At 25.6% G+C, this 11,186-nt stretch overlaps 1 protein-coding gene across 1 annotated transcript in view; it reads right to left on the bottom strand.

The window, feature by feature from the left end:
- Nucleotides 1-9,371, bottom strand: part of LOC107169535 (uncharacterized) — a 101,642-nt gene extending 92,271 nt beyond the window's left edge. The window contains exons 1-2 of the mRNA XM_089226592.1: nucleotides 9,283-9,371; nucleotides 8,906-9,198 (exon numbers count right to left, since the gene is read on the bottom strand). The gene's annotated coding sequence lies outside the window, so the exon portion shown is untranslated. The remainder of the gene's footprint in view (nucleotides 1-8,905; nucleotides 9,199-9,282) is intronic.
- Between the last annotated feature and the right edge of the window lie 1,815 nt (nucleotides 9,372-11,186).

Below are 11,186 nucleotides of genomic sequence, written 5' to 3' on the forward strand. Positions count from 1 at the left end.
GTAAATACTTAATTTAATTTTTACATATTTTTAATATAATTTGTATTTTATTAACCCTCGAGAAGAAGCCAAACGACAGCCCGCTTAAGTTTTTCCCGTCTAACAAGCGTACAACGTGGACAATTTGCGCTCAATCTGCGGAAATGCACTGAGCGTATGTACCGGGGCTGTAGTTGTTAGCTCCCGGATGGGTGACCACCTGGGATGTTTTGTAACATAATATGCTTGCCAAACATACACAAATACGTGTTACAACTCACCAATTTAATAATTTACAAATAAATAGACAAAAAGAACTCCTACCGTACTATCTCACACCCATTGCAATGGCCTATTTTGACATGGGTTCCTACTTATAATAATAATAAAAAAAAAAACATAACTAGACAATTTTCTATCATTTTAAAATATTACTATTTTAAAATGCTAGTAACTTACATAAATATGAAAACATCAATAAAACCTACATGATGCACCACATAATATACCTATATATGTTTTACTTTTAAAATGATAATACGTCAATTCTCTGTAATGTTGACGATAGCAACACAAAATTGGTTTTAAAGAACGCAAATTTGATATGTTACAAGTATATAGGTATGGAAAATGGTAACAACATATTATGGGGGTGTAGCATCTTACCAAAACGAACTATATCCTATGTAAACATAAAGTAATATCATACTTTGAAGGTTTTATTTTTAAACCATATTCTAAACAATAAGACTATAGATGTACAATATATCACTATATAATATAAATCTAATTATTGCTTAAAACTTGCTTAAAAAATTAAAACGTTAAAAAATACCCTCGTAAAAATAAAATAAACAAATTAAATGTTCATAGGTATTTAAATTTAAAAACTGTTAATGCAATCTTACTAAACTGACGAAAATTAAATTATAGCTACTAAATGTTAATTTTCCATGTTACAAAATGTACGAAGAAAACACATGCGACTGAGATGACCACTTTATATTTATATTGGAATATAAAATGTTATTTTTTTATTGTTAATAAGTTAATTTAAACAAAGTCAACACATAGTAGGTAAGGTAAACCATAGTTCGTTATAACAAACATTGCAATTATCCATACTCCTGAGGCGTATATAATAAAATAAAGGAATAAATAATTTAAAAGCAAATGTAGGTTACAGGGTGTAACGGAAAGACCTGACCAAAAAAAAATAAAAAAATATTCCAATTCATCGTATGACAAAAACTGTTGATATTATATAATAAGTAAATAATTTAATAAATATACTCATGTCAGCAAATTCTCAAAAATCATATTTTTAAAACAGTTATTGTGTTTAAAACTAATTTAACCAAAAAAATATTGAATTTTAAAAAAAATTCTAAAAATTTAACTACTTGACTTAGATAAATCTTTTTACCTACCATTAAAATTGTTCTTATATCAGATTCAAAAATAGGATATAACTAAAAAATAAAAAAAGGATTATACGTATAGCACTAGGGTCACTAATGAACAAAAAAATTAATTTGAACAAAAGTTATTCCAAAAGTCACTTCTATATCTGTTACACCTTGTATAGAGATTAGTGTCCGGCGCCTTTCAGGTGATTTTTAACTTGTTATGTATTTTAGAAGAAATAAATGTTTACTGTCAATGATAAATTCGTTAAAATATTTTATTTTTTTGTTTTTGGTTAACTGCAAAGTTTTTCTTTGGGGAAACTTGAGTAAATATCATTCTACGTCCGTTGGGGCTTATAATAACTTTTCGGTACGTGCTCAAGTTTCTTATGAAGCATTTCAGGTTTTCTTTCTATTCTTGGCTCAGTTATCAACAAATCATAATGTCTCTTCGGTGAAAAATATGTCACTACATTATAAGAATATTATTCAACTGTCTTAGAATTAAAAAAAGGAAAAAAAATTATAAAATAAATTATCTATAGTTATACATAAATATTATTATACATCGCAAAGATGATTTATATGGAACAATAATTATAACATCAAAGTTATATTAAAAGCGAATATTTGCACACATTTAGATATCTACATAATAATTAATATTGTACAATAATAAATTGAAGCCAAATATTACGTTTAACGGAACTTCAATAACTACTATTTATACTGAAATCTAAATTCAAAAGTTATTACAAACGTCAGTTTATTATGTTGTTGTTTTTCATACATAGTTAAATTTTTATTAGATACTAAATTACCTATAACAAAAATATTGCTTCAAAATAAAAACATACTAATTGAAAATTATTACTTTATTAAGACAAACATAATATGCCCAATAATTTTTGTTTTAATATTGTAATACCTTTATGATACAATATAATATTATAATGTTATTAAAAATACTTTATTAAGACATTTGAAGTAAAATTAATAATATTATTTTATTGTAAAATATACTAAGAAACAAAATTTTTAAATCATTTTTACTTCCAGTGAATCTTTTCATTGTTAATTAAAATTGGAGGTTATAGAATAAACTTTTAGTTACCTACAGTATTTTAAACAATATTTATTTACTACAGAAAACAATTATGTTTTAAGATGTGAATTAAATATTCTCTATTATAATATCTCATGGCATTATGACAAACTTTGCTTTGTGTATGATTTAAAATTAAATTACTACAATATAATAGTAAAAATGATTATAAATAAATTTAGTATTAATATGCATAAAGTATAAGGCATGAATCATTGAGTTACAGACAATTTAGTATATTAAACTAGTAGAGGTATGAGTCAACATTTCAACAAACACCACAAACTAAATCATTGTTATTTAAAACCTATTTTTTAGATAAAATGTATAAATGTATTTTTATTTATAATTAAACAATTTTAAAACAAAATAAATAAAACATAGTTTTCAGAACAAAATATTTTTAACAATTAAGTAAGGTAGGTAAGTTATGTCGATACATAAATATTTAAATTTAAATTTTAGGTATTGTACAAAATTTAACAATTTTTTTAGAAAGTAAAAGCAATAATACATAACCAATCATGAAGATTTTAATATTTTTATTATCTTTATTATCCCTTTTCATGTTTGAAGAATAAAATCTATTCCGGTAAATATTTGTACATGAATATAGTGACTTAACTAATTTAACTAAATATAATATCATTATAATACATTTAGTAGGTAGTAAAAAAAGATAATGAGTAGGCAGTATTTTTTCTCGATCAAAATAACTTTTATTTGAAAGAAGAAAAATAAGTTGATTAATTAGCATAAAAATCAACTGAAAATTACTCTTAAACTTTTTAACTTTAGCACAAGCTATGTATAATAATAAATAAGTTTGTATGCTGTAAATACCTATATCATAATTATCAAAATTTATATGTTATAACTTTATAAGGAAATAAAAATACCTATATCAGCTTTGAACGATATAACTTTTGGATATTAATACTAGAAACAAAAACATGAAACATAAGTTATTAATCTACACCAGCGTTTCTTAAACTTTTTTATCCGGTGGAACTCTTTTTGATGTCCACTTTTATCGTGGAACCCCTACTTCTTTTTAACTTTTTAGTTTTTTTTTAGGATTATTTGCAAATAAATAATAATAATATGTATAGAAGTATAGATTATTTAATATATAGAGTTAGCTGATAGATTATTCCATATGGCTTTTACATTATTATTTAATAAACAATAAACTATTTTCCACAATGGATATTTTAAAGTAAGTAACTTTCTTGAAAATTTAAAAAAAATTACTTAAGCTTCGTGGAACCCTGAAGTGATCTACGGAACACAGTTTAACAAACGTTGATCTACACAGATATCAAATTAATTGTAATTTTTAAATGTTTAAATTCAATTTTTAACCAAATTTTAAATCACATAATTCTAATTTAAATTTAGCTCTTTCAAAATTCTTTTCCAATTTAACCTCAATTATAATTTCTTTCTTTCCACCATATCAAATAAAAAATAATTAGTGCATCTATTCCAATCATTTTTGTATTACATGATAATGCTTACACTAATATTGTGTCTTTTCTGATCTGACTTATTTATCACATTAAATATTATATAATTGCTTCATTTCCATGTATTATAAATGTATTATCACTGTCTTATACAATTGTATCACTGTTATAATTGTAATTGTTGAACTAGTTATAATAGTTATCACTGAAAGTTCTAATAAAAAAAAAAATTAAATTTTTATTTATTATAATATTACTTTATTGTTTTCGTCAAATAAACAAAAAAAATTATCAATTTCTATATAGGTAGTGTATTCTATCAACAAAAACTTAAAAGCTGCATTGAAATATTAGATTAAATTTGAATTAATTTAGTTTTCCAGGTCATGAGTTACGTACCATTAAATATAAATATTGGAAAAATAGCAAAACGTGTTTGCAACCAAGTTAATAATATGAAACTTTCTACTTAATTAATTTCGACTAAACAAAAAAAAAAAAACAATTTTATAGCTATATAAAATGTTTTGCATTATAATTTTTATTGATGTAAAAAGCAAAGTTAAACATTATCCGTTTATTTATTAAATAAAATAAATTTACAATGTGAATCAATGTCTACGAGTAGGTATCCCAATATCCACTGCTACCGAGGATATATTTTAATAAACAAAAAATTAATTAATTAAGAATGATAATTTTATTATGATGTCTCATGGGAAAAGAAAATATTATATTCATTCTTCACCATGTTTTATGTTTATTCAAGGTTATATTTTATTCAAAACCTTAAGAATTATGAGTTATGGCAGGTTAGTATAAAATCATCTTCAAATTGACTAATCATAAAAATAATTGTTGTACCTACACTAGTAACATCATCGTAAAACGTTTAGAATCCAATATTAAGATATGTTTTATTTAAAGTTTGACTTATTTTTGTTTTAATATTATTATTGTGCTTGATTATAAATAGGGAATAATATACGCGCATTGTGCTAAATTGCCTATACAAAGCGCCGTGTTACAAATGATATATTATCATAATAATAATATTGTTTTTTGATTTTTGATTTTTAATAATACGATTCATACACTTTAGAGGTCGGGCTATTATTCCAAAAAAAAAAAATATTATGTTACAAAATAATCCAAATAATGATAATATGTTTTATTTCAAAACAATACAGCTAACGTTTTACCATCATAAAATGTACATTTAAGTTTTTAGTATCCATATACAAATAAATCATTTTATATACGTTATAAAGTAATGAAAAACTACATATGCTAGTATTACTTAGTTGTAAAAATGCTTAGCACTCAAGGAAAAAAATCTCAAAAGATTTAATTTGAATTTTATAATATGCATTTATAACATCAGGTTTAAAACTTAAAATTTAAAAAAAAAATGCGTTTCAATTAAATGAATTGATAAAACCTTAAGTAATTTATTCAAATAAATTTAAACTTCTTAAAACGTTTCGTAATTATTTTTATTCACTCGATGAGTTTTTAACATAATTTATTCATTTTTATTAATATGCTTTTTAAATACCAATTAAATATCTATCATATCTAAATTGAATCAAACATTTAAAATGCCAAAAGCAGAGGTACAATTAATATATTATGTACTTTATGTTTAATAGTAGGTCCTAAGAATCTACACAATTGATTTAACTTACAGAGCAAGAGAAAAATGATAAAATGATAGTCTTTAATCCCAATAATGTGTTATAATTTTGTAGTTTTATGCCTACATTTTAAAAATGGTATTCAAGAAAATATAATGCTATCGCTTGTAATTTCTGATTAAATTTAATAGTGAAGTTTTGAATAATCTTATCAAAATCTAGTTATATTTTCAATCATACAAATTGTGAATATGACTAGTAATTATTAATAATTAAAAAATTTCCATCTTTCACGATTTATGTTTTTATTCCGATGCAGTGACTGTAATAAAAACTTTATAACCAATTTACTTATCAATTTAAAAATCAGCATGAGTCGCTAATAAATACTAACACTGATACTTTTTGAAGAATTATATTTTATATTAATCTTTTACTAATTTATATTTTAAACATCAAAACACTGACATGATATTTTTGTTTTACCTCGTAGTATATTATTTTAATTAAAAAAGTAAATTAGCGCACATGACTTTATATAAATGATAGCATGTATAACACTAAAAAAAAAATAATATTATTATGCAGAGTGATTTATCCAACCATTGCTCATATCTATTTTAAAATTGATAATTAATTTATTTAAATGCTGATATTTAAAATTTTAACGTATATTTCATGACTATTATATATTCAAATTTTTGAGATTTGGGCGTGATGGAGGTTCTTATTTGAAAAACAAATGTTTGTATCTCCATAGTACTGCACTCCTTTAGTAGGTAGTTCAAAAAATCTTAATGACTAATGTAATCTTCAAGTATACTTAAAATTTTCAAAAATTAGATTTTGAATACTTAACTCCATAACTGAATAAATAGTATGAGCGTGAGCATACTTGATAAATCATCTTGTATAGTTATTAAAAAATTCTTATTTTAATGTTAATATAACAAGTTTATCCTTTAATATTTGTGTTACTTCTAACGCAAAGGATCAGGTGGTAGTTTCTAATATTTATTTGTACCAATAATCTTGTAAACATTTTTAATCATTGTAATAGGATCTTTAGTATTTTAAAACTGGACAAAAAATCGTAATTCTCCACATTCTAAGCATTTACTTAGGTATAATACAATTTATGAAAAATGCTTAAGATTTCAAAAGTATACTGTACAAACGATTTTCGCTCGCATAATACGTATTTTAAGAAGATATAGTTAGTGATACAAACTTTAAAGTGTTTAGTGTGCAAAAAAACTAAATTATTTTTCCTAAAATTCATCTGTTTTTACAACAATTATTTGTCGATTTTATATAAACTTCAAATTAGTTATACTAACGTATCTGTCAATAATGGTACTTTATTTATTGATGCTTTATGTACCTCTTTATGTTGGACAGTCATGAGTAATAAAAAAAAATATGTTATAAATGTTAACATGCTGTTATTGTTCGTTATGTACATGTAATATGTTTATATCTTTTAATGTGGCTAGTGTTTTGTTTACATACAATAGATAACTCACTCAAAATTGGTATTTTCAAAATTGCACATTGACCTACATTGTTTTGGTTTATTAAATATGGCATAAATATAGAAATAATATCTATTAATCGTGTAAAAACATGAAAAATAAATAATTTTTTATTAAATAATTTTAATAATGTGTCCCAAAAAGAGGGAGAAAATTTTAAAATTAGGACCAGTTTGTATTGTACATTTACACAGCGAATAGTGAACTTCTAAGAACAATGAACATCCATTATTAAGATTTTACAACATATAGATTACATGTGTATTTTGTTGGAAGGGTAATTTAACGGCGCCCAATATTAATGGTGCAGTGTCCATTATTTTTAGAAGTTTTCTTTAATAAAGGTTTCACTGTAATAGTGTTAGATGAACATTTTTTTCAAACTCCAACTAATAAATTATTTGTTCGATTAATCCACATTTCTTGATGTCAATCCAAACGAAATTCATAAATAATTTATCTTTTAGTTTATGTACATTTTTAACGGTATATACTATATCGAGAGTTCCAAAAATATTTTCATGAAATAAAAACCAAATAGGTACAATAATAGCATATATTGAGATCCACGGTATTTAAGAAATTTATAGTTTTACATTTTTTACCTAACCCCTGCTTAGAATAAATTGTATACATTACTTTCAATTTGACTTCTCTTATAATATTTTGTTGCTCAGATATCCTATTTAATCTCGGGTTTCCTTTTTAATACAATGTAATTATGTATATACATGTATACATAGGCACATTTAATTTTAATATTCTTATAAGCATTTAGCATAATTTTATCCTTTCAAATATTAAATAAATGTGATTGTTTAATCATGTTTTTTCCCAGTTTGATATCTCGTTAACTTTGAATTTTAAATACTATAAGCAAAATAGAGTTTATTAAACTTGTGCTTATTAGTTATTTTGGGCACATTAAAAACACTAAAAAGAAAATGATAGTTGTTGAATTTTGTATCAAAATATTAGAGTTTGATCATGCCATCATTTTTAAGATGATATTGTACCCGCATATATTGTCTAAGGCTTTCAAATAATATTATGTTGTTTGCTTAAATATCACAGTGATTTGATCTATTATTAAACTTAAACGTAAGAACTCTAAGTGTTCAATCGTTAGTTTTTTGCGATATTTTTATTTTTATTTGAGTATGGATATGTTAAGTGTTAATATTTTAAAATAAATCATTTAAAAACTACTAAACCTATTTGTTTACTGACGCTATAATTAATAATATATTATTTTAAAATATATCTAAATAATATAATCTATTGTGTTCACGAATCCTATTCAAATCCCTCTGTCTGCTTATATTATATCAATTAATCGTAATAAATTATAATACTCATCCATACTATTATTTTTTTATACGTCCTGCAGACTACAAAAAAAAAAAAAAAAAAAAAACAATAGTCCGGGTGATTGATATGCACGTATCAGTCCCGTTTACCATGAAAGTGCAGTGATTAATTCCGTTTGAAAAACCAGCCAGCACGTCTGATTACACGGAGGGCAACAAGTCTCGTCCGTAAAATAACAATAATAATAATATCGACGATGATAGTCGGTCGATGGATGTACATATTGTACATAAATAATACATTAATTCAACAAACAAATCGTTGATAACGGTCTTGTTTGTGCAATGCCATCATACTTCCGTGCTTTTGAACAATCGATCAAACGAGATCCACTGCACGTGTTTTCGTATGGGTACAAAAAAAAAATAGAAATAAAATTTGTGTATACAAAATCACTCACTTGGGTCGAGCGGCGATCCTGGTGTCCGTTGACAGCGTGATGATGACGCGAGTCCAGCACGGTTTTACGTACCTATACAATAATATTGTTTATTTTGTTCGGCACTCGGTAGTTAAGTTTATACAAAAACAAGTTCGAACGTCTGAACCCGGTTGAGTTGATGCGAATACACTGTTTTCGGATAGATTATAATAACAATAATACTATAAACGTCGACAACGGGCTCGGAGCATTGTTGCACGAGCTCTCGAGTATGCGTGCAGCAGTCACTCCAAAAGTGGTTTATGGTTTTTCTGAAAATTTAAAAAAAAAATTGTTTTATGGTTCTGTATTAGACGTGTCTCGTCCGTCGATCAGGCGCGTATACAAAATTATACCGAAATTTTGCAGACCATATGACCAGGGATATTGACGGACATGTATGTCGGCGATGGCGGTGACGACTGCGGCGGATATTCGTCACTCGCACACTGGTGGTGTTCGCCGTGTACTCGTCTGCCCCCACACCCCCCATCAATGGCAGTGGGTGGATGTCTCCTGCGCTGGTGCCGACGCTATCAGCGAACTCTATTAAACGGTGGAAGAGCGACGAAGACAGTCGTCGACGATAATGTTGGTTGGTTGGGAGGAGGGGTTGTGGGGGTAGCAAATGGCATAGGTAAGGGGAAAGCGGTGGCATTGGGGGTTGGAGACGTCGGAAGGCAATGATTTCACGCGTGGGATAGGCGTGTAACGGTGCGTTTTACGTCCGGTTTTTTTTCCGCAGTCGACGCGATCAGCATCGTGTGGCCAAATAAAAGCACGCAGTGAAAGAACTGAAACAAAAATAAAGTTTTTTCAAAGCGTTTTTAATTTTTGTTAAACAATAATAATAGAAATATTCAACACGCGTCAATGAGCGACGCTTTAGTATCAGGTCTGATAACATATCCGTAATTTAATAGGTGTAATATCACCTATAAACAAATATTAACACTTCACACAAAGCTAATGGCCTTTATATCCGAAACTTGAATAAATTTTCAATAAAAATTAATAAATATCAAAATAATCTTCACAAAGATTTTAAAATTCCTACCTTTAATCAACTATCAAAATTATATTATGACTTTACATTTTATTCAAAATTAAACTCTCATAGCCCATTAATTAAACAACTATTTCCCACCTCACTTCTCGCTAATATCGCAAAAGACTAGAAATACAGTATTTTAGAGACCTACTCAAATAATAAAAATTTTACATTAAGCAATACCTAAATAGTACCTAGTCGAGTGGCACTGTCCATAAACGATACCTCCTGTTATTAACCTTGTATCGAATTTACCCAATGTACTAAATTGTACTGTATAGAATGAAAATAAATTGTTTGGTAAAAAAATAATAATCAAATTAGTAGACCTAAAATAATGGATTTACGTCATTCTGATAGTAATATTAACGAATAGAAACATATAATTCAGGTTACTCGTGAAATTAAAGTTTTCTACAACGAATAACAATTTTTTGGAAATATCGTTATATTAAATATCGTATTTATAGTCTGATTTCATTCAAAGAGTATTTGTGGAAAATTATAGTTATAATCAATAACAATTTTAATAATAATAATAATTATAAAAATAAAATTCAAAAACTAAAAATCTTATATTATTTTGGTGTGTTATAGATAAATACATACAAAGTGATACGTAGTTCAACGTAACTCACTTATTATTACTAACGAATTTGAAAATACTATGATTTGGAATTACGAAACAAAATTTTTGAAAACATTTTTTTCAGGTTATTTTTTAAGTTTTTACCTTTTTTGAATGTCAGCTTACATTTTTTTTTTTTTTTTTTATAAATTCAATGCATAAAAATCAATTGAATAGTGAACGAGTAATTGATTAATTACAAATAATTAAAATTTGGATGAGATGAAGTGACCAATATCATAACTACTGTTTTAAAATCTTTACACATCAAAATTCTCAGAAAACTAAATTAATAATATATAATAAAAATATATGTTTTTTATTAATGTTATCTGTAGTAATGAACTCAGATTATGTAAAAATAACGTGTTCAAAATCGTTTATAGTTTTCGAAATAGTGATAGTTTTTTAGTTTTATTCTGGTTACCTACAAAACAAAAAATACATACATAAGTAGTACAAATTAATACAGCGAAATATTACTAGAAATTCCACTACTACGCTGAGGTATAAAATCTCGTATCGTATTATGTTAAAAAATTCACCCTTTTATCTACCCAGAAGTAAATGTGTAATTTTCG

The sequence above is a fragment of the Diuraphis noxia genome, unplaced genomic scaffold, assembly GCF_037042655.1.
Source record: "Diuraphis noxia isolate RWA-SAM2 unplaced genomic scaffold, SU_Dnox_SAM2 contig0004, whole genome shotgun sequence".
NCBI classification, from domain to species: Eukaryota; Metazoa; Arthropoda; class Insecta; order Hemiptera; family Aphididae; genus Diuraphis; species Diuraphis noxia.